Here is a 6,459-nt window from a genome sequence, read left to right as displayed (position 1 = left end):
GGAAGAAGTTAAACAGGGTGCCTTGTGCTTCAAAACCAGTTTCTGAGCAATTGCTCTAGTTGGATGTTTGCTGCTTGGGTAATCAGGCAAACTACCATGAGCTGGTTTTAAATGAAGCTTAGATAAAGCAGAGCCACAGAAGCATCTGAGACTTGGGCAACACCATTAGTTTTGCAGCTTGACTGATGCAACCATGTTGGTCAATCTTCCTTTCAGTTAGCTGCCTTCAATTTAATCAGCTATTTAATCAGCAGGGCTGGGAGAGAAACTGCTCTTGTCCTCTGCTGCAGTGTAAAAACTTCAGGTGGCCTTTGGGTGTTCTTGAGCACTGCTGTGCCACAGCAGTGGTGGTGGCTGTGAGGAGCTGCTTCTCTGGCTGGAATAGTTTCTATGTGTTGATGAAGCCAAATCTCCCAGGATCTCCAGGACATCCAACAGACTGGGGCACTGGGGCTGTAGGCATGGATTAGAAATTGAGATGCTAACTGAGGAAACTGTGGGTCTTTCTGGAAAAGAGCTGAAGTGTCTCCCATATCTCAAATGTGAAAAAATAGCTCATCTCTGGTTTTTAAGTACAGATTTAGAAGGAGGCTGCAGGTAGGGACGAGGGGCTGAATTTCTTCTTGTGATCTGGTGATATGTCACACCTGGGGAAAATGGTTGAGCAGAGACAGCAGTGTAAAGCCAACCACCAGCAGGACAGCTCTCTCTCTGATGCATGCTTTTCTGGGAAGAATACATCAGGAGCTGGCTTTCCTTTCCTCATGGGCCTGAGACTGCAGTAGCTCTGTTTCATGTGCAATAATTTTTGACACTAACAATCTCAACTCATTATCTCTAAAACCAGTCCAGAGTGCAGCTAATGAATTCTGCTTGATTTTCAATGAAGAAAACTTTGTATGACAGATGTTGATTTGCATTCTGCACCCTATATGTATGTATTTAAGTTTTAAAGATGAGATGCAGGTAAAGAAGCATGGAAACCAGCTTCTAGAAGGACCATTCCACAGCCAGGGCATTCTGCACACTGCCATTTGACACAAGGAGGGTTAGGTACCTTTGGTATTTTCAGGCTTTCCCCTGGCTTAGTGTTTAAATTCCAGTCAAGCTCTCCCCTGTCAGACAGATAAAAGCCAGCTACTGATGGTATGCCTGGTCTTTGTGTGAAATCTGCTGCAGAAAAGAGATCTTGGCAGGGGATCTTGCATTGGTTATCAGCTTTACCAAGTGCTACAATGATCATCAATGCAAAGGAGGAAGAAGACATTGCAGTGCAGCCTTCAGAGGTGTAATCAGCATGAGCTGTGTAGCAGCAAACCAACAGCCCGGGCTGCTCTGCGATCTGCAGGCAATAAATGCTGCCATCTGGTGCCCCGTGTCCAGCCACACACTTGTCGGTGCTGGGCACATGTCATCACACGGCAATCTGTGTGTTTGTTAAATGGAGAGAACAGCATTTGCTTAATATTTGGATTATCTAAAGACCTACCAGCACCTCCATTAGCTTTTAGTATTTATTTAAGGAAAAGCCACTGACTTCACAGAATCAAGTAGCCCTGCTAGTAAGAACTTGCATGTAGGAATATGGAAAGCACACCTTGCATTCTCCTGTTGCCTTGATAAATTAATGTCAGGACATCTATGTGTTTTTTCTCTTCTTGATTGATTCAAATCCTTTGTTTGATGTTGTGATATCAAATGTAAAAATGGGCAGTGCAGAGAGAAGAAGGAATGGGCAGCACATCTTTGCAACAGTAATCAAACAATGGATCTTCTGCAAATATGGCTGGTCAGATTCTAACCTGGAGCTGGGGGCTGGGAAGGGGTCACCCAGTGGAAGCGTGGCTGCCAGGTGCATGCAGGATGTTTTGTTGCTACAGTGCATCACATTGCTTTAGATTGAAGGGCTACAATTATAAAACCAAGGAGGCTCTATCACATTGCTGGGGTGCACAGCACATGCCAAGCAAACCTTCACTGACATTTCAAAGCCCTATTGTTTTTAAAGTGGGTTCTGTCCATCTGGGAAACTTTTCTATTATCTTGTGGGGAGAGAGCAGCATGTAGGGCAGAGGAGGGAGGCACAAACTTACATCAGCAGTCGCTCGGCTCTGTAGCTGGTTTGTTAGATGTCAGTCCAGGCATTGTTCAGATGTCAGTCCAGACCAAGAATAGTGGATGTGACCGACAGCACAATGTGTTTGCTTTGCCACCTGCTTTCAAAGAAAAGCCCATAAGTAAAGGGCTGTTCTGAATCTTTTGGTGTGTATTTAGCTTGCAACAGAACAGTGTCTCAGACGATGCTCCAAGAGGGAGCTGCCCCAGACAGCTTATACATTAGAAGCAAGGGATCTGAGGATTCGTCTCAACAGAACTATTTGCATTTTGCTGCAAAACAAACAGGGGGTTACTGTTTGACGTGCATTCCCGGAAAAGAAGTCAACTGCAGCCACACAGTATCTCATTGCTCTTTGATTCAGTGTGCGTCAGAGAGACCGTCCGAGTTGGGAATCACATCTGCCAGCTGCTTGGGCAGTTCATGAACTACTGAAGGTGCCCAGATGTTGTAGAAAGTTAACAATACAAATGAAAGGAGGATTGCATACAAACTGCTGCTCCTCTTTCCCATCTCCTCCGCTCTCCCTGGAGGACTGACCTTCACAAGGTCTTTTTTTTTTTTTTTTTTTTTTGCAGCATTTCAGTCTGGTTTTTTATCTCCCAGTTCTCATAAGGCAGCACAGCACTCTGAGCAGACTCTGTTTCCCCATCCTCACTGACAGCTGAGTGTCCCTGAAGTCCTTCAGACACCTAGGCAAGGAGTTTCCAGCAAATGCTGTCAGGATGTGCCTTTATGAGTTAATCTAGGAATTCTTGCCCCACTGTTGAGGTGCAGTTTAATTCCTCTCCTAGATGCAACTCCACAGGTCAGGAAAGTGAAGTTCTAGTTGAATATGGTTGAGTGGTAAGTAGGACACAATAATCTAGGTTTGAATTTAATCGAGGTTTCACAGCTTTTTCAGTGTAATTGAACTCATCCTTCAATAAGCACTACGTGACACACCTCGGCTAATCAATCATGCCATCCCAGCTGCATTGCCTCCCTCGTGCTGCCGAGCTGCTCAGCATTTACTCAGGAGGTAAAACGTTCCCAGCATTGCCTCTTGGGTGCTGGAAGCCTTCCAGCTGGAGCCACGCTGAGCGTGCTACAGGCTGTGCTGTAGCAGGCACGTCTTGCAAATGGAAACAGATTCCCTGACTGGCCTATCTTTAAGATCTGGGCACTTCAGGGCATTATTATTATTTTTTTTTTTTCTTGGCTCTTGTTTGCTGTGTTTTGAGACTTACCAGTCATTTTCTTCTTCAAAGTAACATATGGAAATGATTTGAGAACTGCTGCTCAGAGCAAACTTGTTTTGCAATGGGAACCATTTCACACAGCTGTCTGCCCAGTTGATGTGTGGCAGGAGCAAAGAAGGGTTCCGTGCACCATCTTCCAGGGTCCAGGAGGTCTTTATCCCACAGCACAGGACACAACAGGGTTAGAGCAGGAAGCTCAGGTGGTAGCTGTCAGATGGCATGGATTTTGATCATTTGTTCTTTTATGACCTAAATGATTTCTCTTTCATGTGGCAAAGTTACAGATGTTGATACCAGACCTACTTACTTATCCAGAGGCTCAGACTGCTTGGCAAACACAGCACATTGCTGTGCACTGTGGTGAGCACCAATTTTCTCTCCTTGCATACCAGTAAATTGAAGTGTCACACTACAAGCTGTCAAGTTCATGTATACAATCAACTCCAGAGTTTGGCCTGGGATGTAGGAGCCCCCAAATAGTCTCTTGTTAAGCAGGATTATATTTTTTTCTGCCTTTCTAATCTATGGGTCTTGCTATTAATCACACTGCATCATCTGAGTGGGACATGGTGTGCAGCAGCAATAGACAGTTACTTTCTGTGCTCATTAAAACTTGAACAAAATTACCAGAAGATATGTCCAATGTACACAGCACAAACTCTACCTCTGACATTGCCAGGGTCCACAGTGAGCTCACAAGTTTTCCTTCTCCTGAATTTGATTTCTGCTAGATGTGAGTTTTAGGGCTGTTGGGACTGATGGCTGTTACTCTTGATAGAAGAAACCGTCCTGTATCACCAAAGCTTTTTCATTCCCTATCATCCCTGCACCAAGGTAGTGCACACAGCAGTCACTGGGGCCAAGTGTTGTATGTTGGGCTGTGCTTCTTTGGGTCCTGCTTGTACATTGAAGATGACTCATTTACATCACTTGTGTGATTTAACATGTAGACGTGGGAGGTGGGTGATGTTGAGGAATAAGCTTAGGCTGCTCCAATCAGAGAGTTGTTTGATTCATTTGCTTTCAGTCCCAGTGGCTTATCTGAGATGGTGGTACCTCATGGGCAGAAATGACACTAAGTTGGGATGGTATCATTAGCGAAAATCCCTGCTGTTACAACTACTGTGTGACATTCCACATACCCACAGGCCTTGTCAATTCTGCTGCCACTGAAGAACCTATCAGGAACCTTTTTTCTTCTTCTATACACGCAGCAGGGATAGACTTCTTCTGTGCCCTTATTTCTCACTGTGGCTTATCTTCCCTTCCTCAACCTCCCTGCTCACTGCCCCACTGTCAGACTGCAGTTCTTCATGGAGATATTTTTCCTTGCCTAGTGATCCAGTGACTCTTCAGCCACTTCACTTTCAAGCTGCTCTTATGCTCCTCTAGCACTTCTCATAGCCTCTCCCTGTGCCATCCTGTTCCATCTGCAGTTTTCTTATCCAGCAGCCTTGGCCCAGCCTTCCTTCCTTTTGGCTGGTCTGTTGTGCTGGTCTGCTCTCGTCTGCTTCCTTGGTGAATGCTGCAATGCTTTATGCTCACAGGATAATACTGAGTCAGTATCTCTGTGGTGTTTACAGGATTGCATGGTGGTAAAAAGTGTAGAAAGCCTTGTCTTTTTTCCTTCCCAGTGACCATTCTCAGCTTCTATTACTGTTGAACACCATGTTGATAAACAGCACCATAAAAATTAAAGTCATAAATTTAGTCTTTGTAAGAACTTCTGGGAAGCTTTGTTAAAAAGCAAACAAATTATCTCTAGGGATAGTTCAGATGCTTTTCACAGACAAATTTATTGGTCTTTTATGAGACCAGGAATATGTAATCCTACATGACTTAACGCAGAATGGAGGTAAACAAAATGCCTAAGAATGACGATGTGCCATTCTCACTCCATCAGTGAAGGAAGTGTGATGACCTTGAAGAGGGCTGCTGGTTTTAATCATGAAAATGGGGCAGCTGACATCTTCATTATGAAGATGAAGCAGAAGTGGCTAACTACATGAGCTGAAGAGCAGAGGAGTGGTCTTACAGCTCCAGGTCCTCCCAGGTACTGGGTAGCCAACTCCTCTAAATTTGCAGGGCCCTCAATATCTTTGTATATTCTGGGCCATGGATTCCCACACATCCACATTGTCTGTCCTTTTAAATCTTGGCTTGGGAGAGCATGTAAAATAATAACTGCTGTTTGAAGCCAGATGTAGATTTGACATAACTACTGAATCCTGTGAATGATGAACTTGGCCTGTGGCACTTGCCTTTGCTATTTCCTTCCAAAAAGAATAAACTTCAGGCAGTGTTTCTTTCTTGGTTTAAAAATGACAGTAATCAGACTCCTAAAATCCAGTAAGTCCTATCTGCAGCTTTCTGCAAGTCTGTGCAGTGGCACATGATGATTCACAGCCCTGCCTGGGGAGTCGTCTCCCCTCATCCATTCTCAGACTCCGACGGTGTTTACCAGTCTAGGAAAATGAGTGTCCCACCAGGAGGACATGTGATGGTCACCATCACTGAAGTCACTGCTGTGCTAACCCGTGGTTCTTGCTGGTGGGGTTTGAACCGGGACTGACTTCTAGATTTGTCTACAAACCAGATCATTAAATGGTGTGTTAGGACAGCGTCTCTTACAGGATAGGAGACGAAACTGAATCAGAAAAACGATTCAATGGGATTCTTATTAAATGCAATGAGACACAATGAGTGCAGCTCTGTGAAAGCACAGGCTCACCTTCCCCCTCTGCCCCATGGCTTGCTGGCTCCGTCACACTCTTTCTTAGCAGTCTGGGCAGCTCTCCTCTGCTCTTCAGCAGCCACAGCCTCACACAATTGTTTCATGAGAAACTCTAATAGTGTGAACTGAAAGCTGTGGGAACAGTGCTGATGGTAATGCAAGTTATTTACTCTGGAGCGTTCACTATTTAATTAGACAGTTAACGCTGGGGTTTCACTGCAATTCAGACCAGACTAAACGGCAAAGCCTTTTGCTTTTCATTTCTCCCGTCTTTGAAGCGTTAAGAATTAACACACGGATGCATACAAACACATGCTCATGAGAAGCACGATTTAACTTCGCTGTGCAGGCTCACAGCGAAGGATTTG

This window comes from Phasianus colchicus, chromosome 20, assembly GCF_987193195.1.
Source record: "Phasianus colchicus chromosome 20, bPhaCol1.hap1.1, whole genome shotgun sequence".
NCBI classification, from domain to species: Eukaryota; Metazoa; Chordata; class Aves; order Galliformes; family Phasianidae; genus Phasianus; species Phasianus colchicus.
Note: the sequence above shows the minus strand (reverse complement) of the source record.